The sequence below is a fragment of the Littorina saxatilis genome, linkage group LG2 (assembly GCF_037325665.1).
Source record: "Littorina saxatilis isolate snail1 linkage group LG2, US_GU_Lsax_2.0, whole genome shotgun sequence".
NCBI classification, from domain to species: domain Eukaryota; kingdom Metazoa; phylum Mollusca; class Gastropoda; order Littorinimorpha; family Littorinidae; genus Littorina; species Littorina saxatilis.
In genome coordinates, this window is record NC_090246.1 from 10527978 (window position 1) to 10535908 (window position 7931).

A 7931-nucleotide genomic window follows, 5' to 3' on the forward strand; every position below is an offset into this window, starting at 1 on the left:
TTTGAACTGACAACAACAAAATATCATTACGTCGCGCAGTAAGCTTATGATTAGTCAAACCGGCACGGTTTTCTGGAATTGTGGGATAGCGTGCCTTTTACATCATATGGCTGCGGCGTACTAGACGAGTTCTGTTTCGCTCTTCGATTTTTGTGAGTACACGGTATTTGTTAGCATGTCAACCACTTGAAAAGTGTGTGTGTCTGGGGGGGGGGGGGGGAGGATTCTCAGTTAACTTCAGTGTCAGTGGAGTTCATTTAGTGGAGTTCCTGTGTTTTTTTTCTAGATACAGAAGGGTGAAACCCGGCCTGTAGCCGTCACGGTAGGAACATTTGAGGGCGCCAAGCGCGTGCCTGCCGCCGAATTGCCTTAGGGTTAAGAATTTACTGAATTTCCCCTTCTAAAATTGCGGCTCGACAGGAAAATATTGTGATCCGTTCGAAGGCTCACAAACTTGAAACAGCGGTGCCGATCTGAGACTAGCCTACTATAGTCGCCAGCTGTTCGGCGGGGGAACCAGGGCCTCTAGCATTGTGCACCGTTCGGTGCACTGTTTACGACGAAATGACATCTCCAGTATTAACCTTACGCGAAACTCGATTTGGTGTACGAAATGCAAAAACCTGTTATTCCCAAACTGTATAAGCTTACCCCAAAACAGCCCCAGCTCTCGCTTTGTGCGCCGTTTCTCAATCGGTTTGACAGCTTGCTTGAGCAAGCACTTCCTGGGTCTGTCATCGCACGAGCATCCTCTGTGTGGGTGTTTTGTGGCTCTAGCAAGTGAAGGACATGATTTGCGCTAAAGACATGCCCAGTGTGTACAGTTTTTAACAACTTCAAGACAAGGAGTGGCATTGCTGACATTGAGTGATACTGTGTTTGTTCGGCACCCTGTTTGTTTGAAGAAGGTAGGCATTTTTAGTTTCAGGCAAAAAAACTGAATACTGGTACATGTTACTGTACTTACATTTACAACTAGTTTTGGGCTAGTTTTAGATGCAAAATCACAAAACCTCTTCAAATTCCAGGGGTGTTGCCACAGACCCCTACCTTTGTAGTTTGTAAGCTGAACTCTCTTTTTCTAATGCTAGGCCCTGAGTCGGTGAACAGAATAAGGTGGTGAGGGTCAATGATTATGTGGTTGAGATTGCACTTTTTTGCTGTTTCAGATAGAACTATGCTTTATTTATTTAATACTTACACATTAACATGTGAAACTTCGAGGTCGGATTGACGTGTCAATCCACAATGATGACTGAGTCAAAATCATCTAAACATACATGTGTTACAACTTACACTTGATTTTATTGATACCTACTATTGATCCGAAGCGTCGTTTCTTGTACAGAAAGGCCACATTGTCAAACTTGAAACTGATTATTTGCAGAACCCCCGCTTATAAATAATACATTTTGTGCATGGATGATGTGTGTGTGAGTGAGTTTGTGTGTGACGTGGTTTGAGCGTGTGTGCCCCTAAACTGTGTCGGTCTGACTAATTACCGCATGACCGTGCGTGCCCGGCGATCGCTCCCAACCACAATCGACCGCGCCCGACCTCAAAACAAAGCATTTACACGTAATATTTGTCGTGTTAGTATCTCCAAAATATTTTCTCACGTTTGACCAGTTTATAAGTCAGAAAAGTGATCGATTTTGGTATATTTTCCGTCTGTTCTGAGTGTGATCGATTTTATTGATACCTACTATTGATCCGAAGCGTCGTTTCTTGTAAAGAAAGGCCACATTGTCAAACTTGAAACTGATTATTTGCAGAACCCCCGCTTATAAATAATACATTGTGTGCATGGATGATGTGTGTGTGAGTGAGTTTACAAGTGTGTGACGTGGTTTGAGCGTGTGTGTGTGTGGGGTGTCTGTGTGTTTGTGTGAGAGAAAGGGGCGATTTGTCCTTCGTGGGGGGGGGGGGGGGATATTGAATTGGATTGGATTGGATTGGATTGGATTGGATAAGATTTACAGTCCAGTGAGGTTACCCTCATGGAAATTCGGGCTGCTTTCTCCCCGGGGAAAGCGAGCTGCCATACATACGGCGCTACCCATATTTTTTTTTTTCCTGCATGCGTGTATTCATGTTTCCTGAGACTTAATGCCGTGTGAGATGGAATTTTTTTTACTTTATTCCAAGTCCCACGGGTATTTGATGGACATTTTTATCTATGCCTATACAATTTTGCCAGGAAAGACCCTTTTGTCAATCGTGGGATCTTTAACGTGCACACCCCAATGTAGTGTACACGAAGGGACCTCGGTTTTTCGTCTCATCCGAAAGACTAGCACTTGAACCCACCACCTAGGTTAGGAAAGGGGGGAGAAAATTGCGGCCTGACCCAGGCCTGAACACGCAACCTCTCGCTTCCGAGCGCAAGTGTGTTACCACTCGGCCACCCAGTCCTTGGCATTGCACTTCTACTTAATTATCAAGTTAATAAATTAACTGTTAGTACATGCATTGGTCAGATAAGACTTTGTTTCCATACTTTTGGGTTAGGACGGTTTGTAGTGCTTGGCAATGTAGTTTATGCAGCCCTGAAAGTCAAAATCAATTTGCACTAGTTGGCTAGTGGTTCTGAAAATGAACTAGCGTGACTGCAAACTGAATGTTTTTATATTGCTTCACGCAACTTCAGTGCATCATTGCATTGTCAGTTTATGCTTAACCATTGTTTCTTTTGAACATCAGATTGAATGCGATTTCAGACAAAAAGACAGTCATCTCCTGCGCTCAGACAAACCTGACCAAGTTTAAAGTACAATTACATTTTTATTTTCAGCGCATCATCATCCTCTTCGATTTCTGCCACCTGGACAATCATGAGCCTGACAGTTTGATCTTCAGCATATTTTTGGATTTCTGCACGAGCAACATCTTTGTGAGTACCTACCTTTATACTATTACTAATATTCTAACTTTTCAGACATCATTAAAATATTTTTCGTCTAGGTTTTGAAAGTAATTTACAGGCCTAAGAGTTTTGCCTGATTTTTGTGCGATTTTAGAACTTGAATAATTTTTCGTCTCTGTTCTGAAAGTAATTTCAAGGCCTTAGGGTCCTGCCCGATTATTCTGCGATTTTATAACTTAAATATTTTTATAGTCTCTGTTCTAAAAGTAGTTTCCAGGCTTAGGGGTGCCGCCCGATTTTTCTGCGATTTTGGAACTAGGAATATTTTTCATCTCGGATCTGAAAGAGTCCTGCCGATTTTTGTGCTATTTTGGAACTTAGAATATTTTTCGTCTCTGTTCTGAAAGTAGTTTCCAGGCCTGGGGGTGCTGCCCGATTTTTTGTGCGATTTTGGTACTCAGAATATTTTCCGTCTCTGTTCTGAAAGTGGTTTCCAGGCAAGGGCCTAGCATTGTAAGCCGATTTTTCTGCGTTTTTGGAATTTAGAATATTTTTTGTCTCGGTTCTGAAAGTAGTTTCCAGGCCCGGCGGTGCTGCCCGATTTTGTGCGATTTTGGAACTTAGAATATTTTCTGTCTGTTCTGAAAGTAGTTTCCAGGCCCAGGGGTGCTGCCCGCTTTTTCTGCGTTTTTGGAACTTGGAATAGTTTTTGTCTGTTGTGAAAGTTGTTTCCAGGCCCGGGGGTGCTGCCCGATTTTTGTGCGATTTTCGTACATGTACTTAGAATATTTTCCGTCTCTGTTCTGAAAGTGATTTCCAGGCCCGGGGGTGCTGCCCGATTTTTTGTGCGATTTTGGTACATGTACTTAGAATATTTTTCGTCTCGGTTCTGAAAGTAGTTTCCAGGCCCGGGGGTGCTGCCCAATTTTTTGTGCGATTTTGGTACTTAGAATATTTTGGAAATAAAATATGTTGATACATTTTGCTTCATGTTGTTGCTTCATCAGTGGTCTGTTTAGTAATTGTAATTTTAGGCTAGTGAGTATTATAACTGTCAATTTCGCATAAGTTTAAGGTGTTTGCTTTGTTTTTAAAATTGATTAATTGAATATCATAGTCAAGTTGTCTCCAGGTATTGTCAAGTGGTATAATTGTACTATGACAATACATTTGAACAATAAAGTCATGTCACTTATGTGAGGTAAGTAACTGCCCCCAGAAACTGATACCGTGTTGTGGTGGGGTGGCTTGCGTGCTTCCATAATCCATCAAGCTAAGTCAGCTAATGTGCAGGGTGCCTGGTAGGGTCTCCCATACTGAACAGTCGGTGGTGTCTGACCATCAAACTAAGTCAGTTGGCGCGTTTTGCACATTTTCAGGGTTTCCCATGCTGAACAGTTTGAATGGCTAGAAGCCTGACAAAACTCAGTTTCAAGATTAAAGAAGAAGAACTTGAAAACAATTTTATCAGCTATATATGCATGTCTGCTATTGGTTACAGATCTGAGGATATGACGACATGGTGGCGAGTGATGACAGCAAGCACAGAGCAGGGGTGGAATAAATTGCAGGACACTCGACACCCCCACCCACCCCTCATGACCCGCTGCTTATCAGTGCCAGGCAAGCCTGCGTGGTTCAGAAGTACAACTACAAGTAGCTGGGCATAATCCTGGACTGACAACACAACTGAAGTGGTAACAACAGCAGCTGCTACAGAAATGTCTTCATTTTCTCCTGGAGCTGAGGCTCCATCCTTGTGGACATTGCCATTCTCTGGTTTCCAAACATGTCGGATAGTGTACTCTCAAACAAAATTGGTGACATTTCTGAATCATTTAGAGAGGACTGTGGTATGCTGCATGAAGTGTTGTGCTATCATTGACCCTAACACTGTGCGTGAGGAAAACGATGATGAAATTCAAGGCTATTCCGTGTAATCTTTCATATTCTTCCCTGCATGTGGAGCTGGTAACCCACCGGACAAGTGACACATCAGAGAGACTTCTGGGTGTGAAGGCTTGGATCATGGACAAATCACCCCATGGATAACATGATCTTCTTTCCTTTCCCCACTATATGTATCATGTTTTCAAATCAATATCTGTATTGTCATTCTGTTGTCGAAAATTAGAAGTTTGAATCACTTAAATCAGTTCATCTTATTTTGTAAGTTAAGGTGATACGTCCTTGGGCACTGCCAAGGGGAGGTAATTCTTACCTTAGCGGTTTTTCAGTTGGCAACTCCTCTTAAAATGTATTCAACATTGCCTGTGATCATGATCCAGGGCTAAAGATGGTGTGCAATTTACCAGGCACTGTCTAGGGGAGATAATTCACCAGTTCGCGGTTTGTCAGTTGCCAACGTCCTTCAAAATTTAATCAAAATATTATTTTCAGTGCTGGCAAATCATTCATTATTCTGGTAGACCCAACCCATTCAAATTCAGGTTGTTCCCAGACACAGAAAAGAAAAGGTCAGTTAGACCTGGATTCAAAAGTGAGTTGAACCCACCTTGTAATATCTCCCAAAAATGGAAAAAATTAGGTCTTAGAAGGAGGGAGTCTTAAACTGGGGGTAACTTTACACAGGTTATGAACAGAAAGTCAGAAAACAGATTATTAAAAGGGAGGGAGTCTTAAAAGGGGTGTTCCACTGTATGTGTACGTGATAGAAAACAGACCAAGGCCTAGGAACTACACATCACTAAAACACTGCAATGTATCATGTGTGGAAGAGTCTTTAGAAAAAGATCAAATGAGTGTGATTCTTGTGTAATGATTCCCATATTTGACTTTTTTATGACTTTTCAAGAATGAACCATCATTTTAAAGGCACATTTCTTATAAAAAATGTTTGGCTCACCGTCTCACTTTCAGACATGACAAAGCTTTGTTTTGTAAAAGTGACTTTTAGCTTTGGCAAGCAGTCAGCATTTTGAATGTTGGCCTGTGACAAATTCAACGCATGTTCTTACCAAATACAGCGTGCTAGATTTGACTGAGATTGTGAGATGTTTTCACAAGGAGAAATGTGACTTTACTTGAACACTGGGGTGGTGGAGATTGCACAATGTCATGGTATTCTGTGATAATACTTACACGGAGTGGTAACTGTACTACTACAAGTCATGGTACAGTAGAACTCCCTTTTTAAGACCCCCCAAGACCTTGTTTTCTCAGACTTTCTGTTCATATCCTGTGTAAAATTACCCCCATTTTTTTACTTGCTTCATTTTAAGAGGGGTGTCTTAGAAGGGGGGTTCCACTGTATTGGACATTTTGTCTCAGCTTCCTCTTAAAAGGCCACTGCATTGGAACCGCCCCTTTTTTAAGACCACCTGATTTGGACTTCTTCACAATCCCGTGTTCCCGCAGTGGGGCACTGCGGTTATGAAATTAAAGGCCCCTCCTGTTTTTGGAACCGCAGGAGCTTTCTAGTTTGCTGTTAGGTAGATTTTTGGTTCCTCTTTCCTGTCATGCTCTCTTTTTCTTCATGAATTCTTTTCTTTTTTTCTGCCTTCTTGCTCATTCACCTGTATTTTTTCCAAAAATCTCTTCTCTTGCCGCTTGTCTCGCGATTCATGTATAGTTTAATCTGTTAGTGTTCTGATGTAAGTCCAGCAGTAGATAGGTTAAGCCTATTTTAACATACTGGAAACTGGTAATCTTCCAGTAGGTATTAATTTAGTTTTACTAAAGCCTGCTGGGACACAAGTAATGGGTTAGTGCATTTGTAAACAGGAATCGCTTGACAAGTGGCCCCCTTCATCCCCCCCTTCCTCGTCCTGATATGGCTCTGCGTAGTCGGCTGGACGTTAAGCAACAAATAAACAAACAAACAAACAAACAATCCCGTGTCATCTCAGAATTTTTTTTCGTATCTTCTGACTTGTTCTGTAAATTAACCCCCATTTTGTGGACACCCCCCCCCCCCCCCTTCAATTTTTCAAAAGGGGAATACACTGTTTTTACTTCAAGGTGCCGTTTCCACATAAATGTGTGTGTGTGTGGTTGAGCAAATGCTTATGGTAAGTTACTGTTACTGTACATTGCATGGTACCTGCAATGTGAGGCCCCTCTGATGAATGGACACTCCCCATGAAACGACAATTTCTGTAGTCCCTTTGATCTTGACAAACATTTACCTGTTGTAAAAGTAAAAGGCCACTTGCAATTTAGGGCTAGTTCAGGTGTCCTTTCATCACAGGTACCTCGTGCTGTATTATCTGCGCCGTTGTGTGATCATTATTGTATGTTTGTTTTGTGTTTCTTTTTGTATGTAAAATATGTTCTTGCCAGTGTTACCGCAGGCCCCACTAGAGTGCTTTCTTTTTTTACACCCCCGGTATAGGGGTGTGTATAGGATTCGCTCCATGTGTTTGTTTGTTTGTTTGTGTTCGCATATAGATCTCAAGAATGAACGGACCGATCGTCACTAAACTTGGTGAACAGGTTCTATACATAGCACAAAAACTCTTCTGATAAAAACCAGACAAATTGACTTTGTGCATGCAGTTATTGTGTCTAGTCTTCGTATTTTAAAATGTATCCTAAAGTTGACACGAGGTAATTGAATAAATTATGAAACTGAAAGTGTGCATATGTGTGTTGTAATATATATGTGATGCGAGTATGTAGTGTAAGTGTGTGCGTTAAGATGTATTCCTATGCATTATTTGTATTGCATGATAATTCCAAAGTTAAAAAATATCATCTTCGTTTGTGTGTTCATCATATAGTTTCACATACGTGAGTCTTGAAGGCTTTGCCTCTTGTTTAAATATTGAACTGCGAGCGAAAGCGAGCTGTTCACTATTTGAAAAAGCAACGAGTGTAAATCTGGTACGACACAGCAAGCCATGTAGTATTCTGTTTATCCTACATACTGTACTTACATGTATTTTACTGAAAATGTCCTGCAGTCGAGGCAGCTAAATTGAAGACGCTTGTTTTGGAACCTCGATCTCTTCTAAAGCCTCGTGCAATCTATTAAGTCAAAGTAAAGAAACGTCACTCTGAAAGTGTGGCGTGACGTGTTAGTTCTAAAAAATCATCGCGGAGG

The 7931-nt window shown here is 41.5% G+C and overlaps 1 long non-coding RNA gene across 1 annotated transcript; it reads left to right on the forward strand.

The window, feature by feature from the left end:
- The first annotated feature begins 543 nt into the window (after positions 1-543).
- LOC138958167 (uncharacterized) lies at positions 544-4994 on the forward strand. Its single transcript, XR_011453326.1, has 3 exons — positions 544-908; positions 2795-2893; positions 4368-4994. It is a non-coding gene; the product is annotated as an uncharacterized lncRNA (long non-coding RNA).
- The last annotated feature ends 2937 nt before the right edge of the window (positions 4995-7931 follow it).